Source organism: Puma concolor, chromosome C1, assembly GCF_028749965.1.
Source record: "Puma concolor isolate L17-30 chromosome C1, mPumCon1.1.hap2, whole genome shotgun sequence".
Taxonomy (NCBI): domain Eukaryota; kingdom Metazoa; phylum Chordata; class Mammalia; order Carnivora; family Felidae; genus Puma; species Puma concolor.
In genome coordinates, this window is record NC_141674.1 from 166,284,362 (window position 1) to 166,305,975 (window position 21,614).

At 41.7% G+C, this 21,614-nt stretch overlaps 1 long non-coding RNA gene across 1 annotated transcript in view; it reads right to left on the minus strand.

The window, feature by feature from the left end:
* LOC147578558 (uncharacterized) overlaps positions 1-21,614 on the minus strand; it is a 60,861-nt gene that overhangs the window by 6,087 nt on the left and 33,160 nt on the right. The gene's annotated exons all lie outside the window — the stretch shown is intronic.

The window sequence follows — 21,614 nt, forward strand, 5'->3', positions numbered from 1 at the left end:
CTTTCCCCTAGAAGCATCCTCAGCACCTCTTGGCAACTGCAATCCATGAAAACCCAAACAAAAAAAATGTGCCTGGGGATGTTCATTTTATATCACCTTTGTCTTTCATTAAGAGGCCCGGATGAGGACAAAAATGAGGAAAATACCTAGCAAGATTGATGATAACCACCTTCCTCTTTTGCAGGCTGACCCCTATATCTAAAAATTAGAAATTGATAGAGATAAGACTTTGTAATATAATCTTAGAGATGCTTTAAGAAGTAGAAGGAAAAAACAACACAAAATGCCATGTGGATCATGAGACATTACAAGCTATCGGTCGAGCCAATATCAAGTTCACTTAGTTCACTGTATTCACCCTGCTATTCAACCTAGGAACACTGGACATATTCTTGTCTAATGATTAACGTGTCCTTCTCTAACACCACTCCATCTAATTGACCACCAGGAACTACTAATTCTACCTTCTAAATATCTCTATTTCCACTGCCAGTACCTTATTCCATGATTATCTATTGTCCACATTCTATATTACTTAGGTTAAATAATGCTTGCTACTTTAGCAAACAAGCTCAAAATCTGGGTGATTGAACCAAATAAAAATGTATTTCTCCAACCAGCAAAGTTCAATGAGAGTTGGTGCTGGGCCTCCTGTTGCAAACTGTTGTCCAGGAACCCAGACTCTTGCTATCCTATGGCTCCACCATCTTCTAGGGCTTTTGAGTCCTCTATTGGGTCTTCTGCTTCTGGCTAGCAGATCGGAGAAGAGAGAGAGCATAAAGGGTTGCCAAGCATTGAAAGGGCAAACATCTCATCCATTTTCATTCCTTGTTCAAGACCCAGCCATGGGGCCTTACCAAATTGTGAAAGAGCTGGAGAAGTAACCTAATTCTGGAGAGAAAAAAACAAACTAACAAACTTGTTTATTGGCTAACATTGGCATTCTCTACCCATAGATCTCCTCATATCTGTCCTTGTCCTAACCACCCCCGCTCTAAGCCCGTCTTCATGCTGCAGAAAGAATAGAAAAAATTCTGATCCAGCTTAGAACCTTTCAACAGTCACCATTGCTCTTGGGATAAACACCAAAATCCTTCTTATGATGTATCAGTCGGCATGTGATCAAACAAGAAGAATCACCATGATAAAGAAAGAGATTCATCACAGGGTGTAGACACTACACAACTGTGGGAGCTGATGGAGCAGTCTGTGTTAACCATTGCCTCTGCTTCCAGTTCTGAGCCAGCAGTTATCATAGATCAACCAGACTGGTGATCAGAAGGCCAGCCAGATGTGGACAAGAGCAAGGACACATTGGAAATGTTGAGGATGAACTGGGATCTCAGGACAACTGGAAACTGCGAGGACAAACTGGAACCCATGTGTCACTCACCAACCCCAACCTCAACTTTAGCCATGGAGCTGAACACGCACTTGGCCGGGGCTTGAGGAAGCTGAAGGAAGAGATCTGGCGGGGGCTGCCCCACACCAGTGGGGTGAGCTGGCAGATCTCAACGCACAACCTGCCATAGCACATGGAGCCCTGCACCAACCTTCAGAACACGAAAAGTGTGGCTTATGCTTCACTTCCGCCCTCCAAGTCTGCTACATGTCTCTTATGACCTACACTAAGCCAGAGCGATACAAGGAAAGGATTTCTGGGAAACATGATACACCTTAGGTAAGCTGACATGGTTCAAAGTCACCACACGTGACCTGTAAGTCCTGGCATGATCTAGCCCCTACCTACTTCTCCATCCTCGTCTGAGTGAATTTCTCCCTTTTTCATTCCTTAAAGGTCACTCTCCCAGAAAGATCCCTTGACCAAGATCTTCTTTAAAAACATTCAGTGCCCTCTTAATTGCTTGCTCAGACTCTAACTTTACCATTAGAGTACAAGCTCCAAGAGGACAGGGACCATGTGTACAGTATGCACTACTATATCCCGGCCCCAAGCAGATGCCTACTACACAGAAGGCACTTGATAAAGACCTCACAAAGGAAAATCACTTGGTGTATCAACGGACCTCTCATTAGATACAATGCCAAGTAGGCCACATAGTATTGATACTTAGTGACTTTATTTTCAAAGAATCTCTAACGTAGGAAAAACAGCCACTTGAATGAGAATTCATTCCAAAATCTGACATCCATTTTCATTGTACCTCACCTAAATCTTTAATGCCTTTAAAACTACCCAATGCAGTTCCTATATAAGAGATATAGGCCACTAAATTATTATATATTAGCATCAAGGAAGATAAGTAATTCTCTCTTTTGGAGATTTATTAGAAATAGTACACAGCTAACATTTCTGCATTATATTAGAACCACCTGCCCAAAAGCAGGGAGATGGCTTCTATGACCCTTTAGGGAAATTCCCGTTCAATGAGCCTATCAAAGTTATTTTACTAGCACAGCTGTGTAAGATTAATCATCTTTGTGAATTCTTAATTGCTGTGGTCAGACAACCCCCAGAGAGTAATCATACACCGTGGCAGAATTCACGCTCCTTTTTCATTCTTCCGTGATGAAGGAGAAAGAAAGAAGAAGCAGTAGCTCACTACCATTTGCTCATTAATTCATTCAAGAAATAATTATGGGTGTCTCCTACAGGCCAAGGGCTAGGGATACGAAGATGGCTAAAGGAACTCAGAGTCTAGTGGGGAGAAAGGCAAGTAAACAGGCGAGGCTGCTATCTCTTTAGAGGTATTCGAAGCTGACAGCTCCTATTTTAAAAGAAATAAGTGACCAACATATCATAGCAAGTACTCAGGAGATATAAGCTATGCGTCAGGCGCTGACATGCGCACTTTACTACTGACACAATGATTCCCAGTAACAACTCTGTAAGGTAGGTACTTTTATTATTCCCCATTTTCACAGATGAGAAGACTGAGCCACAGAGAGACTAAGTAACTTGCCTAGGGCCACACAGCCGGTCTCCAGAGCCCACTGATTTACCACAGTGCCACCCTGCCTCAACCTATCTTCCTACTCCCTTCCCTAATCCCGCCATGACTATCAGACCTAACAATTACAAATTAAGTTATCAGAAGTTCAATGATTCATTTTTAAAGTATAATGAATTATTAGTGTTTCAATAAACATGGCATTTAAAATCTATAGCGGGGTCAAATTTGTAAACTCTTCCACTTGTGAATCGAAATACCAACATGGTCTCAAAAGATGAATACAGATTATTCCCTGGGAGGAACCCCAGCCGCTGACCACGTCCCATTCCTGTCTGCATCTCTGCTTCTCCCTTTACCTGGGGCTAAACGATGAAGGAGTCCTCCGCTATACCCACCACACAAGTCACCACATTTTGCAGGGGAAAAGGAACAAAGGGCTGTCCAACAACTACACGTTAAAATAGTTTCTACTCTTCTCCTTCAGTCCTGGGACTTCCTCTGGCAGAGTCTGCTGAGAAACAGACTGGCGTCAGCACTGTCCTCAGTGGAAGAGGAAACAAAGCACAGACAAAAAAATGTTCTTTTCATCCTATCAGGAGATGTAAAGAGCCATAAAAAAATCATTTCTTGTTTGATTTCACATTGCAATGGATCAGAATCAGCATCTAGAATCCTCTCGTGGTGGTTCCATTGCACTATCTAGTATATTCCCTCACCTGTCCAGCTCCAATGGTCCACACTGAATGCTATGGAAATGCTATGACATTTCCATGCCCCATTGGGGCAGCAGGAAAGACTTCATAGAAGATGCTGGCCTTGAAGAACATGGCATGGTAAATCCACTGGAGAATCCAAGTCGTTTCCTATGACTGAAGGATAGAGTAGTGGGTAAAACAGAGGGTGAGAGTGAGGTGGGGCATTCCTAGAGATGGGCATAAAGACATAACCAGGGGCTAGAACACTGAGGGTGTATAGACTTGACTCTGGAGGCTACGGAGAACTGCTGGAGAAGACCAACCAGGGAAGACTCCTCTGTCAGTAGCAGTACAGAGGACAGATATAAAGCCCTTTCCCTAGAACTTGTGTGGTGACCTCGCATCAGGGAAATAGCCCTGCCTACTTAGTAGAGGTTCCACATTGCCCCTAATAATAATAGATCGAAATAAAAGATAAGAACGTCTTTTTTGTGTTTTCCTTTTCTTTAGCAATGATCATAGACTACATAGGAGCCTAAGGTTCAAATGTTAACAGCAAAACGCAGTGGAATTCACATCTTCCAAAAGAGACTGTCTGGGGAAAGATTAATGGGAATTTGAGATCTGGCCATGAGAAATGAACATTCTTTCTCAACTTTTTTATAAAGGAATAGATGATAGTCTTGAAAAGGGGCCCGACTGATGACAAGAACATGTCAGAAATGCTCAAACGACATATATTGGGGATTAACTTTAAGATTGGGTAGGAGGACACAGAAATTTACAGGACCGTAGCCTGTCCTCTCTTCACGGTGGCATGAACACAGATACCATGGGAGTACAGTGCATGGATCAACAGCAGCTTATGATCCTTTGTCTCATAACATTTGATCAGAGGAAAAGTTTTTATGATACTTCCCAGTACATAGTAGTTAAATTGAACAAATATTATGACCACAATAAAACACATTCTCATCACTGGAACATAAATCAGTAATTGCTACATTGTGAGGGAGTTTCCCCCACAAGTGCAGAGATGCTGCTAGCATCGATGAAGGGAGACGTTGAAAGGTAAAACCACAGCATCAAGTATCATCTAAAATCAAAACACCACAAAATTAAAACCTGTTTCCTCCAAGGCTTTAATGCAGCTTTCCAAGCTTTTACAAAAAGCTTTCTCCTCTCCGGCCGATCACAAAAAAGCCACCTACATAAAACCTACTAATAAGGACTCCAATGGAGAGACTTGTCATAAAATCAGGAATGCTTTGGAGCTCAGCGGAGATTCACTCCTGCCACACACAGCTTGGCAGCAACAACGCCACTCAATCCCAGCACACATGTTTTCAATTACAAACTGGAGATTTCTATCAGAGTCAAAATTAATTGTTTTATACCGCTGGTGTGGGAGAAACCCTTTGAGGAGAGAAAATGTCTACAGCTCACGTGCTTGGACTTCTTGGGAAGATGCACCCCCACACATACCATGTCCAATTCAGGGATGGGAAAGTGTTGAGACTCTGGTAAAGTGAAATCTGTTGTGCAACTTTGGTTTGAATTCCTTGAGTTATCATCATACCTTCCTGAAACAGTGAAATCAAAGTTGCATCTCATGACAATCTAACAAGTACTTCTTGTTTATAGACTCTTTGGAGCATGGCAAGTTCTGGACATTTGGGACAACATCGAATGTTCATATTCTGCCCTTTCTAGGGCTTAAGGCAGTCCAAATAAAACAGCTCTGAAGGCAGTTTGGGGAGCTTCTAAGGAAAATGGGCTTGGGGAGTGATGCTTTTTCTAGATTTGGAGCCATATAGGGTTATGAATTTATAAGGTTGTTACCTCCCTTTTAAAAAAGATCTCATTTTTGTGGAATGACCCAAGATTGAGTAGTTTTGGAGAAGAATTTTTTTTTAATATTTTTTAATGTTTATTTATTTTTGAGACAGAGAGAGACAGAGCATGAATGGGGGAGGGTCAGAGAGAGAGGGAGACACAGAATCCGAAGCAGGCTCCAGGCTCTGAGCTGTCAGCACAGAGCCCGACGCGGGGCTTGAACTCACAAACCGTGAGATCATGACCTGAGCCGAAGTCGGACGCTTAACCGACTGAGCCACACAGGCGCCCCTGGAGAAGAATTGTTTTAATTCAAGGGAACAAATTCCCCCCAAAACATGAAAAGTGGTAATTCACTCTGTAAATTTCTTTTTCTTTTTTTAAGCTAGAAAATACTGAACACTTACCATGTGCTAGCCATTGTCCTAAGAGATCACTCAATCCTTTTAGAGCCCAGTAAGGTGTTCTTATTTTATAAGTGAAGAGGTTAAGGCTTAAGCATTTTAATTAAGTTGTTTGATACAACACAGCTAATGAGGCATGGTGGTAGTAGGATTTGAACTCAACACTGTCTGGAAGTTTATTGCTCTGACATGGTGCTGCCTCATCAGAGATAACAATAGAAGACACACTGGTGTGGGACCTCCATTTTCTCTCTATTGATGCATCAGGGAACAAAATTGCCTCATTACACCTAGCAATATCCATAACCATCATGCCTCTACTTTTTACCGATCACTTCAGTTATGTAAGGTACGTATTTCTAAGGGAGAAGTCACGTTATTGCTTTTGCAATAAATATGTATAAATAAATAGATGTGCAAATGAGATTGCTTTGTCTTTCATCGTACCTTCTAAAACCTGACGCACAGATCACACCTGGGAACTTCAGACAACCAATGTGTTTTCTGGTGCTCCAGACAACCACCGTATTTATTACATATACCAGGAAGGGCACTGACTTTACTTTCTTACCTCAGCTTTTATAAGTCTTTCTTCATAAAAGCAAACAAGGCATCGTTTCTGATACACACTGAAGAAATATTAATCAATTTTCAAGTTTGAAATAAGGAGCAATGAATTCAGGCTCATCCAAGTTAAGGGAGTAGGTGCAAGGAACCAGAGTTGAGGTGTTCTCCTGAGATTGCTAACAATTCACCTTCAACACCAGTGCAAAGAAAACTGTACCTTTTCCAACACCCATTTTCTGGCTCTACCCAATTGCAATAGTTTCCCACCCAACACAGAGTTAAGCATATATAATACATTTTCATTGCCCCAGTTAATGCAGAAAAAAAGCTAGAAAATTCTCAGGGCAACCTGCAAGAGAAACTCAAATCAACCTTGTAAAGAGTGCCTGTCTCTGGTTCTGTACTAATTGCCATGTAAATTAACAAAAAGCACAGCCCCAACCAGCAAGGAAAATGTTTTCTTCACAGACCATCAGCAAAGTCACCCCAGAAGCCTAAATAACATCATGCCTGTTTCTTTAGACAATAAAATGCCAAAGTTTTTCTTTTGCTGTCAGCAAATGATGAATACATGTGGTACCGATTATTTAATACCACTAGACCACCAGGGAAGAAGATTTAGGTGAACTGCGGCAGAACTATGCCATTTATTTTTATTACCATGCATTAAAAATTACGTTTACAGATAATTGTTTTTCTCCTTCCAATAAAGCAAGATAAAAAAAATCCAGAAGAATATTTAATAATACTGGACCACCAGGGAGGAATTTTAAAAGTTGATTTTTTATTGAAAAATTAGATTTGCTTTTTTAAAATTTCCAATTATTTTTAAGTGCAATTTATGAAGAAATTATTTTAAACCAGGGCAGTATGAATTTTCTGCTGGGGGAGTGTCTCACAGATTAAGTTACTCTTTTACAAGGGTAATTTACCTAATCAAATCACCCCTCAGAACCATCCGTTTTAAAATACTTGTGTAACTGACTGAACGTTTTACAATTCTTTTCTGCCACACATTCTCATGGTTTCTATTAGAGTCAGTGTTTCCAAAATCCCCAGATAAAATAAACTCTTGATTTTTTTTTTTTCCCCAGTAGCATTGTACTAGATTGGGAAAAACTTCTATTTACCAGTTTCTTCTGAAAGGAAAATGAGAAGTAAAAGGAGAAGCAGTAGCAGCAGCAAACTGAGAGAAGAAAAGGACAAAATAGAGGGAGGGGGAAAGAAAAAATCAAAAGGAAATTAAGTCAGGCTTCACACAATAGTTGCAATGATAATCTCTCTACACTTCAACTGGCATATTTACAGTTAGGACAGGAAGTAATTGTTTCTCTCTCCCTCTCCCTCCTCATCCTTCTCCTCCCCCCTCCCTCCCATCTCGTCTCCCTGCCCTCCTCTTTCCCCAGAGTGCAGAACCCTACAATTAGAGGGGACTTTAGCAGCCTTCTGAGCTCATCTTCCATCAATACGAGAATGTCCTCCATGCATCCCTCACAGATGCCAGCCTATCATGTCAAAGCATTAGCCGATTTGCTTAAAAGGCAGGTCATTCTGTTGCCAGTGGACACCCCCGAAAGCGAGAGAAGTTCCCGGTCTCTCTGTCACTCTCACTTTGGGTCCTAGGCTGCTCTTTGAAGCAATGAAAATTGAAAGTAATTCTTGAGACAGTACTGCACACCAATCAGCCAGCCCTGCAGACTAGGCACTGCTCTGTCTTTTTACTAACTGTGTGTAACAAAAGCAGTCCCTGTGTTCTGGGTGAAATCAGTCAGAGAGGAAAAGGGACACACACACACACACGCATGCACGCACACCCCTACCTCACGTCTGGTTTTCCAAAAGCAAAGCTGCTTCCCAATTGTTCTCAGGATAGAAGAGACCAGGGCCAGACCCGGGCAAAATTGTAAAATCATTCAAGGACGTCTTTGGCTCCTTCCAGTCCTACTCCAATTTGTAGGTTAAGATGTTAATTCCCTCATGGTATAGTTTGCCAAAATATCCTAATTGTATTAAATAAGTTTGTCAAAGAGTAGTTCAAATCACCCCATTTCTTGTGGAGTTTGTGCCTCGAATTACACAGAGCCTGTTCACATGATAATTTTCAGGATGGGTCTCGGTGACTCAGGTTTGTCACAGAATTACCAACATGCCCGCATGTAAACCAGCAAACTCTATTCTGTGCCCAAAGCTGTGTCTGTCTTGAGAGGCCAAGAATGTTGACCTATGAGGTAGGAGAACTTCTGATCACACAGTGATTTCTCTTGGTAACCATGCCACCTTAGTATAATTTCCTTTGATTTTAGGGACACCTTTGCTCCAATGGAAGTTAACTTGCTGTGCTCTGTTCCTTCCAAACCAGAGAAAGTACAGGCTGGCTGGAGATGGATCTGGTCAGGGCTGATCAGAGTCGAACTTGTTCTGGGGCACCTGGCTGGCTCAGTCAGTTGAACATCCAGACTCTTGATTTCAGCTCAGGTCATGATCCCAGGGTCATGGGATCCAGCCCCATGTTGGGCTGCACGGTAAGCGTGGAGCCTACTAAAGATTCTCTCTCTCTCTCTCTCTCTCTCTCTCTCCCTCTCTCTCCCTCTGCCCTCTCTCCTGCTCTCTCTCTACCCACCCCCTCTCTCTCCCTCTGCCCTCTCCCCTGCTCTCTCTCTCTCTTAAATTAAAAAAAAAAAATTGAACTTGTTCAAACAGTGTGTAGGCCCCAGTCAGTGGGAGCAGCATGTATGTGACCATGGTAAGGTTGTGGAAGACTTTTGGTCATGGCCCCCTCACACCGGGTCCTGACAACAAGCACTTCTGACTTTAGAGTACTTAATCTTCTCTGCTGCCATAAAGCCAAAAATAATGTACCTCTTTATTATTTCTCCCTATCGAGGAAATCACTTGCCCTTCTATTCCACTAGTCTATTCTTCTGGAACATAAGCCTTCAGATATCACTTCTCTGGTTCCCACATGCAAAGACACAGGAGCTCTGTGGCCCTCCAAGCAAAGGTTCCAAGAAGGAGTAGGGGGGTCAAATGCAAACCTGATCTTGTCATGTCATTCTTTTGCTTAACACACTTCTGTGGCTCCCTACTGCCCACCGGGACACCTGCAAACTCCTGCCATTGGCTTACAAGGCCAACCTGTTTGACCCTTTGCCCTCTCCTGCCTCAGTGCCTCGCAAAATGAATCCCTCAGGTACTTGGATTTCCAAGGACTTAATGACCTACAAACTTCTGCATGTGCAGTTTCCTTGCCAGGTCTCTGCTAAGATTTTCTCCCCATCTTGATCAGCAGAAGCAACATAAAAATCCTCACAAAGGTAGAGCTCTAAGAAGGAAGTGGATAACTATTGGAAGCAGCATTTTATGTCTGGGACAAAAGTTCCCAGATTTTTGTGTTTGTAGGATTTCATTATCAGAAGAAAGCAAAGAAGGAAGAAGAGGCGGAGAAGGAGAAGAAGGAGGAGGAGGAGGGAGAAGAGGAGGGAGAGGAAGAGAAGAAGAAGAAGAAGAAGAAGAAGAAGAAGAAGAAGAAGAAGAAGAAGAGGAGGAGGAGGGGGAGGGAGAGGAAGAGAAGGAGGAGGAGAAAGAGGAGGAAGAGGAGGAGAGGGAGGGGGAAGAGGGGGAGGAGGAGGAGAAAAGGGGGAGGAAGAGAAGAAAAAGGAGAAGAAGAAGGCGAGAAAGGGGAAGGGGAAGTGGAAGGGGAGGATGAGAAGGAGAGGAGAGGAGGAAGAAGACAACAAGACAAAACCAAGGCAGGATGAGGGTTTCATACTGGCAATGTCATGCATGTGCAGAAGACAGGGAAGTCCCTGTGACTGCTCAGAGACTTCCTGTGACTGCTCAAAGACAGTATTTGCCTTCTTGGCCACCTTACTATGGCCTTGTAGACTTCAGGAGATGAAGGCGATTTGCAGAGAACAAATACCCTAGAGACCAGAGGAGTGTGTTGCTGGTCAGATACAGCTCATCCTTGCTTACTTCCTGGGGAGATCTGAAGCTGCTGAGTGGCCTCCCCCAGCAGGTTGGGGGGTACCCAAAGAAGGTATCCCATCAATTGACAAAGATATTCTGGATCTGCTGGTGTACTGCTGGATGTCTGGTTCTCAGGTCCCCATCTGAATGTATGGGCCAAACACTTCCTTATAATCAGCCTGACACTGTTTCCATCTAGCATGCAAAAACCTAACATACGAGAACACAGCCACTAAACTGGAAATCAACTACAAATGAACTCATACAGCAATAAAGCTACTACAACAATAACAAAAACCAATGTGCTTCACATTTGAATGGTGCCTCCCAAGTTAAAAGACTTTCACAAATATCATCTCACTTGAAGACGTAACCTTGCCTCACAGCCCTGCTATGAAGTAGGTGATCTTCTCCCCACATCGCAGATGAGAAAACTGAGGTTTGGAAGCGTAAATGACTGCCTGAGGGCCACACAACTCACAAACAGAGTCAGTGCTGGGCGTCAATGTCCTCACATCAGCTCCTATGCCCTTTCTGCTAGATTCTGCTGATTTTCACCAGGAATGAAATCAACAGCAAAGCAATCAAGTAGATTGATTTAATTCTCTGATTCAAACTCAACTCAAACTCAGTTCAATGAATGTTTGCTCAGCTTTAACTCTGTGCCTACACATGGCAACACCCCAAACATCTCTTTTTTTTTTTTTTAATTTTTTTTTTTTCAACGTTTATTTATTTTTGGGACAGAGAGAGACAGAGCATGAATGGGGGAGGGGCAGAGAGAGAGGGAGACACAGAATCGGAAACAGGCTCCAGGCTCCGAGCCATCAGCCCAGAGCCCGACGCGGGGCTCGAACTCCCGGACCGCGAGATCGTGACCTGGCTGAAGTCGGACGCTTAACCGACTGCGCCACCCAGGCGCCCCCCCAAACATCTCTTAAAAAGCATAAGACCCCTGGGCACCTGGATGGCTTAGTCAGTTAAGCGTCTGACTTCAGCTCAGGTCATGATCCCATGGTTTGTGTATTCGAGCCCTGCATCGGGCTCTGTGCTGACAGCTCAGAACCTGGAGCCGGCTTCAGGTTCTGTGCCTCCTTCTCTGTCTGCCCCTCCCCAGCTCATGCTCTGTCTCTCTCTGTCTCTCAAAAATGAACAAATGTAAAAAAAAAAAAAAAAAAAAAAAAAAATATATATATATATATATATATATATATATATATATATATATATATATAAAATCATGAGACCCCCCCCACAGCATTCAATTGTCCAGACTCCTATTTTATTAAAACAAAATTATTATGCAAAATAGTTCCAAAAACTGAGGCTATTTTAATGCTTAGTGTTAACAAATTAATGTGCTGAACATACATACACACAATTACAACGACTGGATATAGATAAGATTTGGACAAAATCTTAGTAGGTCAAGGTGAGACCTTCCTGGCCCTTGGGACAGACTCTACCTATGCCAGGAAATGCCTAATTTGCTAGAGAATCCAAACATTGTTAGACTCTAAAATGGATTTTAAACAAAGACATAGGACTTCAAAGAACTTTTATTAAATTCCCAAATTGCCTAAGATTCACAATTAATAAATGCCAATGGGCATCAAAGAGCACTAGGTTAGGAGTCTAGGGACATAGGTCCTGGACCCAAATGTCCTGTGGTAGCCAGGAAACTATGATGAAGCCCCTAACCTCCCAGGGCTCAGTTCTTTCGTCTGTCCATCCATTGCTGGACTGTGCTATGGGAGATGTTTATAGCTTCATGTTCTATGATTTGAGTGCCCATCCCTGGAGAAGCTCCTTCCTGGTCCATGAACTAAAACTAACGATCGCTTCAAGCAAGCAAGACCATGAAACTGTGTGAGAAAAAAGAGAATGTGCAACTCCAAAACAAACAAGCCCTGACTTCAGAGACCAAGCTACACCAAATAATGGGAAGCGGCAGTAACTCGTGGGCTCACTGCACCCAAAAGGGCATTTCCTTTTACATGATACGTGGGATATGTGAAAATGGTGAATTTTCATAAACACCCACGCACAGAAATTTCCAAAGCAAACATTCTTTGGAAATAAAAACTGCAGTCCTAGATGTCACCATCTTGCCTGGGCTGTGAGTCACTCAGGTGACTAGGCCCCCACAGGGGGCTTAAGAAATCTTAATTTACCCAAAGATGCTAATCAAGCCTAGAGGCTTAAGAGTCATGAGCTTGTTGATGTGCTGTGTTTGTTTTAAATCAGACCGCCTACTTGGTGTGAGGCTGATCTCTGTTATTAAATCCCCTTTTGTTCTGCGTGTACACCCATCAATCTTATTTTACAAATCAAATAGAGAAGGGATAGCATGTTTATAATTAATCCCTGTAAGCTGTTTCCAAATATCTAGTCAGTTGCCCTATACAAGTGCACCCATAAATATCCTTTAGTTATAAAGTGAAGCTTATCTTAATGGTATTTATAATCTCTTTTGCAGTAAAACAATGGCCTGTAATCTCTTCTGGTTTTAATATAATTTAGACTATGGAATTTGTTTTGAGTTAGAGTATTATACAGATTATCTTGATTGTATCCAAGACTGGATAGTCTTATCTAAAATAAGGAAAAGAATCACTTATTTTTTTTAAGTTTTTTTTAACATTTATTTTTTTTTTTTTTAATTTTTTTTCAACGTTTTTTATTTATTTTTGGGACAGAGAGAGACAGAGCATGAACGGGCGAGGGGCAGAGAGAGAGGGAGACACAGAATCGGAAACAGGCTCCAGGCTCTGAGCCATCAGCCCAGAGCCTGACGCGGGGCTCGAACTCACGGACCGCAAGATCGTGACCTGGCTGAAGTTGGACGCTTAACCGACTGCGCCACCCAGGCGCCCCAACATTTATTTATTTTTGAGAGACAGAGCGTGAGCAGAAGGGCAGAGAGAGATGGAGACACAGAATCCAAAGTAGGCTCCAGGCTCCGAGCTGTCAGCACAGAGCCCGACGTGGGGCTCGAACTCATGAACCACGAGATCATGACCTGAGCTGATGTCAGACACTTAACCGACTGAGCCACCCTGGCACCCCGAAAAGAATCACTTATAACCAATGCCAGCTAACTTTAAAAACTCCAAACTCATAAATATATCATCATTTGTGTTACTAGTTTGGAAATCAGTCAGAGAAATCAGCCAGACTGTCCCCCAGTATTTATCTTCTCCTTCTCCCTTTTAGAGGTAGATGCCCTATTAGGTTCTGGCCAGGCACAAACCCAACCAGATAGAGACTATATCTCTCAGCCTCCTGTGCAGCTATGTGTAGTCACGTGACTAAGTTCTTACAAACAGGACATGAGCAGAAGGGATGTGTGCAACTTCCAGCTCTTGGCATTTTAAGAAGTCTGAATATGCACCCTTCTCTCTCCCCTTCCCATTGCTAGGATGTGGACATGATGCCAGCTTCAACCAGGCAGACATGAGCAACACTTTGGTAACAGAAGTAACAGGAGAGTAGAGTCTCAATCCCCAGATGATACTGGACCCCTGCCTTCCCGTAGGCTATTGTATGAAATAGAGGTTGGCATCTATCATCTATTTTGACTAAACATTGCATTTTGTTACAGCAGTTTAGTAAATACTCAAATGCAGAAATACTAATTTAACCTTTTACTGTATAGCCCCTTTCCTACAGAAAATTGTACTCTCCCATGTATTTTTCTTACTATGTGGAAATTCAAAAAAGTAAACATTTAAATCTATATTATATGTACATAGTGCAGCAAAGTGAGGGTTCTGAAGTCAGGGCCCAGAATTCAAATATTGGCCACTTTCTAAGCTTTATGTAATTTTGGAAAAATTACTCACCCTTTCTAACATCAGATTGGTCATCTATAAACATGCCAGTGATAATGCCTACGTCATAAAGTTGTGGTAAGAATTGAGTGATAATGCACATTAAGAACATGGTAAGTTCTCAGTAGGTGTTAGTTCTTATGATAATGATAATGTTGTTGCTATGTTTAAGTGACCGATTTAAGAAGCCATATAGGAAAAAAAGTATTGTGGAATATAGCTCCAATTTGTCCAGACTCGGATAAGCCAAACCAAAACTGATGATGCAAAATAGAAAACAAACAAACAAAAACAAAAAGTTGTTTTTTTTTACTCATTGCCTTCCTCCTCTTTTCCCCCAATGAAGCACCTCTTCCCCAGAGTTATTGCTTGTTTCTAACCTGTCAGTCAAGCAAAAATGGATATGTTCCCATCAACCCACAAGTTCGCCTAGGTATTTTTATTTAGAGTCTTTGTTCAGGAAACCCCAAGCAATATATTCTAGGTAAGAGAGGTAACTGGTGGGGCCTCTTACTAAATTTATATTGAAACTTATATTGTCATTGGTCCTTCTTTCTGCCCTGCTATTCAGTTATCATGCATTGTCCTCAAACCCTCCAGCCCTCTTGGACACTTGGCTTGAGGCACAGAAACACATATTAGCTGTTCAGGAGCTCAGCACGCAAGGAGTGGAAAGTGTTGAAGAGGACAGAGAGAGAAGTGGTATAATGACCAAACACGGGCTATCCCAGCCCTGGGGCATCAGGAAGTTTGGGGGTGGGAGAGGCAAGAGGAAAGAGACAATGCTGGGAACAATGGAAAACTGGTCATTATAAGATCCATAACACTCAATTTTAGGTGGGTTGTTGATGACAGTGGTAAAAATGAGGGAAGATACATGCTGTAGAGTATTAGAGTGAATGCTAACATAGATACCAATGACAGACCCTAGAGTAATGAAAGCAGAGGAGAAAATCCAGATTGCAGAGTTTTATAAATCATAAAGTGTAAAAAATGAGGCATTAATTAATAAGAGTGATGATGATGATGATGAAGATCACTGAGGCAGACATCTTTGACAATAAGTGCCCTGTCCCACTCCTCCCTGGGTCAGCCGGCTGGCTGGGAGCAATGGTGCTCTCTGAGTCCTACATTATCGCTCCCCTCTGGCCATAGTTGATTAAATGAATGGAAACTTCTAATCCAAGATAGGCCCATCAGATTCCTTCTCTAGGATATATTATTCATTTACTCAATATTTGCTTTCCACTTCTGGCTATGATAGAACAGACTTGTATCTAACCAACCCTCTCACCAAGAACAGCCAAACAAGTTAAAATACCAAACCATGGGGCACCTGGGTGGCCCAATCTGTTGAGCCTCTGACTCTTGATTTCTTCTAGTCAGGTCCTGATCCCATGGTCCATGGGATCTAGCCCTGCATCAGGCTCCACACTAACAGTACAGATCCTGCTTGGGATTCTCTTTCTTCCTCTCTCTCTGCCCCTCCCCTGCTTGTATGTGCTTGCTCCCACTCTCTCTCTCTGTCTCAAAAAATTAAGACATAAAATAAAATAAAATAAAATAAAATAAAATAAAATAAAATAAAATAAAATATTAAACCAAAAAAATCAAAGTAAAATAGCCACCAAGGTAGCAAGACCTGAGATCTAAGATCCTAGAGAGCAGGAAAAGAAAGCACGCACACATTAGCCTGACATTCAATAACACTTTTCTCCTTGAGACATTTTAAATAGTGGCCAAGAGACTGGAAAGCTGAGAAGAGCTTTCTGCTTTCAGTTTTCTGCTACTGACTGACACACACACACACACACACACACACACACACACACATCAGAGTTCCGGGCCCACCAAGAATAAGGGTCCTGGAAACACCCCTAAACTTTCCACTGGAATCACTGAAGGATGACACCCTAAGAATAAGAGCTTACTAGTACTGGGGGAGATCATCAAGAGCACATGTCCACCACGTGTCCCCTGAGCTGGATCTGGGCATTCAGAGGCTCCTCACCCCCCACCCTGGTCCTTGGAATGTACCCACTGCTGCCTTCCCCATTCTCAGAAGCTTCCCCAAGGATACAGCCTTGAGACAGTGATGTGGTGTTGTGACCATCTGGATAGTCTACATGACAGAACCCAGTTAAGGCTTCGGCATAAACTTTTCAGATTGGGCAGAGAGGTGTGGAGATGCACTCCTCTTGCCGCCACCGAGATGAGCCTCATAAGTTCTCTTCTTATTTGAACCTGCCACCTACCAGTCTGGAGTGGTCTGCTTCTTTCCTCCCCCTCTCTCTGCCCTCAGCATAAGGGAGCTGGTTTCAGATTATACTCAGGAAGCTTCCGAGGAGGTTGTGAACCAATAACTAGAAACAGTCTCTGTAAAGACTGAAACACAAATTTGAATTAGCTCAATCTCAAATTGGATTAAGGTAATTAGCCTCTATCCTGTTAGTTTTGTCCAAGCATCAGCAGCGAAAGTATATCCTCTCTGGGGGATGATAATATCCAGGACTTCAAATGATCTCTTCAATTTTTCATATGCCATGTTCAGCACTCAGTAGGAGACCATTTAGTCAACCCAAGAGATGAAAATATCGAAGACAACAGAAAATATAGGAGACAACAGATGAAAATATAGGAGACAAGATCAGGAGATCCAGATATTAGAGTTAAGATTTACTCACCAGTTCACATGTCATAAACTGTGCTAGGCAATGAGAATATACTGATGAGCAAAACAGTTATGACTCCTGCCTTCATGAAGCATTAGTCTGCTGTAACAGATCAATAATTATCCCTCATTTGAAGAGGAGAAATAGGGACGCCAGGGTAGCTCAGTCAGTTAAGCATCTAGACTTCGGCTCAGGTCATGATCTCACAGTTCCTGAGTTCCAGCTCTGCGTTGGGCTCTGTGCCGACAGCTCAGAGCCTGGAGGCTGCTTCAGATTCTTTGTCTCCCTCTTTGTCCCTCCCCCCTCCTCCACTCACGCTCTCTCTCTCTCTCTCTCTCTCTCAAAAATAAATAAACATTAAAAAAATTTTTTTGAAGAGGAGAAATGAAAAGTCAGTGAGAGTCCATTTGATGGTCTTAGGCCTGAAATCATGAGATCATCACAAGTGGTGGCCAGACTCTGTGCATGCATAAATTTTGAAGGAGAAAAACCTGAGAGTCTTGCTAAGAAAGCTTGTCCACCACAGAAGAGAATAGCATAAAAGGAAAGCATAGATGCAAAAATATTTAGGCCCAAATAGAGAACCAGAAAGATCGAGAGTGGCTTCCTGATGGCTTTCTAGCTCCCAAAAAGCCCAGCTACGTTTCCCATAACTGGGTTCCATGAGATTAATGTTATACCATTTTAATCAGCACTACTTTGACTTAACCTTCCTTAAGTGGATTTCTGTTCCTTGCAAACAGGATATCTAACAAAGACAGGAGCTGTTTATGTGACCTCGGGACTATTATGCTAACTGCTATGCTGCAAAAAAGGGAAGAGAAATCAGTTAAATGTGTTGGATTAGGTTGTTATGAATTTCATCTGGTTATCCTAGAAAACTGCATAGGTATGATAGCATTTACCCAGCATAGTCATATGATGAGAATGTAAAACAATGAGAAGGAATAGCAGGTACCAAGCAGTTGTGACTGAGGCCCAACATAAAACTCCAAATAAGTCAAGTTACCTTCCGGACAATTGAAAATCTAAATGCAGTATTTAAACAAGTTTTATGATGTTGCATTCACAATATATGTGCCCAGCATTTTTAGCTGTGTAGTTGTTCTTTTTCTTTTTTTTTTTTTTTCTTTTTTTAAATATTTATTTTTGAGAGAGAGACAGACAGAGCATGAGGAGGGGTGGGCAGAAAGAGACAGAGACACAGAATCCAAAGAAGACTCCAGGCTCTGAGCTCTCAGCACAGAGCCTGACACAGGGCTTGAACTCATGAAGCATGAGATCATGACCTGAGCCAAAGTTGGTCACTTAACTAACTGAACCACCCAGGTGCCCAAAATTGCTCTTTTTCTAAAAGCATTTTATTTTGTCTTATCTGTGCAAATTCCTGTCTTTTGCTTCTCTTCCTTCCATTATGGATCCAGGTAGAATGCCCTTCTATCCAAATTGCACATATTCAAAGCAGTCCAGAAAGAGAGTGCAATGCAGAGGCAGACAGAGCAAGGGTACATGAAGGAACAGAATCCATTGGTGAGATGTGCAGGAAGGTGGAATAGTACTTGGAGTTCAGCAGAACAAAACCAAAAACTAATTTAAAAATAATAACTAGAGAACACTAGGCATATTTAAATTCCAAGAGCCAGAACTTCAGTACTCTTTTGAGACTTTGACCAAATATCCTCTGGCGATGGTAATTATGTTTTCTCTTCACTTTTGGCTTGTTTGCAAGTAGGTTAGATGATGTTCACTTACAGGTTCATGTTATTTACGTTTATTTATGGGTTCATCTGTACATCTGCACATACATCCACAAACACCTACAGTATATGAATTTCAATCAAGTGCTTAAAAACAGAAATGTCGTCTGTTGGTGAATTCAGCATAGCACAGCTTAGAATTTCACCCATAGAAATGTCAGGTCCTTCTTTCCTCATCCAAATCCACAAAAACGAAACAAAAGAACCAAGCCTCACTAAGTAAAATGAGCTAAAATTAGCAAGCAGCAAAGATGATGCCAGTTGCCCCGGGCAACAAATGGTTGATGGATGGAATAATTAAGATCGACAGTAAACTAATCTCTGTTCCTTTATTGAAAACGAAGTCCCCTGAATCAATTAGCCTTGTCATGGATACCTTTTATAAAACAGCTATGACATCCCAACCACTTCTCTTTGTTTACGGATTTGCCCATCCTTCAATAAGTGCAAAAACTAATTTCAAAAGCACCAAGAGATAATAATGAAAGATTCCGATACATTAGGCACTGCACAAACAAACATAGCCACAGTCCTTGAAAACTATAAATATCACAGACAAACTAGGCCCAGAAGACTTCATGGACATTCTCAAAGGCACGATACTGTCAAAGTTTTGCCGCTAAGAAGCTTAAAGCCATTCTTTTGCAGACCATGCATGTACCTGTTAGAATGCTGATCCATTGGCCAACCCATGTAATAGGGTTGGGAGGGCAAGAGGTGTCAAAAGGAGACTTCTAGCACTCATGCAATCACTTTGGGGTCAAGAAACAAGAAAGACATGAAGCTGAAAGGATGGTGTTGGGGTTGGGGGCGGGAGCTGGGTGGTGGTCGTGGTAACAGTCTACACCAAATATATCAACATGCAGCTACTACAATCATTACCCTAAAGTTAGGGGATAAATCAAAATTATCAGAGATGGCCAGAAAGAACTACACTCTGGCTTCTAGTGTTTCTGTGACTTGAATTTAAGCAATGGCTGCTACAGTCCCTTGAGAAGCTGAGGGACTCTGCAGTTAATCAAAGGGCTAGGGGCAGAGGATTATGACTTAAGCATAAAACCCTTCTTGAGTTATTTTTATAGAAAATTGTGCTCATTTTATTTGTCTTCTCTCCTGCTTCTTTTTCAGAACAGCAAAAGAAAGTCAGTTAATATTTCTTTGATGATGTGGGCTCATGTAGTGCTTTCAAAGCAGTACTTCTGAATATCCTGGTTGGATGCATTTAAGAAATACTGTTTTAAAGAGAGTTTAAGGGATTTCTTAGTTGCAGAACATTTCAAAAACATTTAATGTGAGTCTATGAGTTGAGAATAGAGTTGAAAGTGACATAGTACATAGTGTTTCTAAAACTTTTGAGGCACAGAATCCTTTTATCAAAAATATGTCATGGAACTATTTTTTCCTCAAAATACACTTCTAGAATTTCTATTTGAGAACATAAATGTAAATATGAAAGGCTCATGAGAATAGGCAGAATAGATATAACCTAAGGTTATATCTTGTAAAACACCCATTAAAAACATATATGCCACTGTTACTTTAATAAAGAAAGGAAATAGATTGGAGCTATCCCATAAAGAAATTTTTCTTTTCTCCCTATAATAGTCAAATATCAAAAACAAAATCTTGGCAAAAAAATAAAGAAAATGAAATGAAATGAAATAAAAGCTTGGCAACTTAGGCTATCTAATTACCTGATTACTTTTTAAAATAAGATTTTATTATAATAATAATAACAGTGGCAAATTTTTAAATTTTTTAATGTTTATTTTTGACAGAGAAAGAGAGACAGGGCATGAATGGAGGAAGGCAAAGAGGGAGACAGAGAATCCAAAGCAGGCTCCAGGCTCCAAGCTGTCAGCACAGGGCCAGATGCAGGGCTCCCACTCACAGACTGTGAGATCATGACCTGAGCTGAAGTTGGACACCCAACTGACTAAGCCACCCAGGCGCCCCTACAATATTCATCTTTAACTTATCATAGTCCACCTTCCACCATTATGCAACTTCTTTTTTTAGGTTTATTTATTTATTTTTGAGAGAGAGAGAAAAAGAGAGCAGGGGAGGGGCAGAGAGAGAAGGAGAGGGAGAATCCTAAGCAGACTCCACACTGTCAGCACAGAGACTGATGCGGGGCTCGAACTCAGGAACAGCAAGATCATGACCTAGGCCAAAGTCGGGACACCTAACCGACTGAGCCACCCATGTGCCCCGTCGCTGGCAAATGTTTATATGTAGATATATGTGCTGTATGTGTGTGTGCTGCAATTTTTTACAGAATTTTATCACTTTGCTCTAAAATGAAAACGTGAAAGTTTTCACATCAACGCTAAAACCAAGTGGTTCTGACTTGCCCCCCAAAAGTTAGCATCTATCACAAATACACTAACCCAGGGCATATGTAAAACATCATTATTTTTGAGGTGAACATAGACACAGTAATCACAAGAGATGGATAAAGAAGGCTGGGGCCATTTTACCTTCCAACAGAGAATAATAAAAGAGAGTAATAATAGATTTTGCCTCACTGTAGAATTAAAACCTTTAAAACCATCACTGATGGGAGTAGGGTGTTACACTTTATTTTTTAAATAAACACTTATTTTATGCAGATTTAAAAAGTGATATATGCTCACTATGGAAAGCCTGGAAATCACTGGATATTATTAATAGACACAAGACTGAAATAGATGCCCAAGCTTGCCACCAACCATGGGCATTTTGGTGTATGTCTAACACCCATTGTTTCACAGGGTTTAGATCATACTTGTATATTTGACATCATGCTTGTTTCCTTCATTTATTAATGATCTGTGGCATTTTCCCATGCCTTCAAAACATGTTTGAAATGGCTGGCTGTGGTTTCCCAAGACTTTAACATGCCCATTACAAAGAGTGTTAGGCGACAGGGGGCTCTGTTTTCCTCCTCTCCTAAGACCTCACCTTGGAGAAACCTGCCTGGCTAG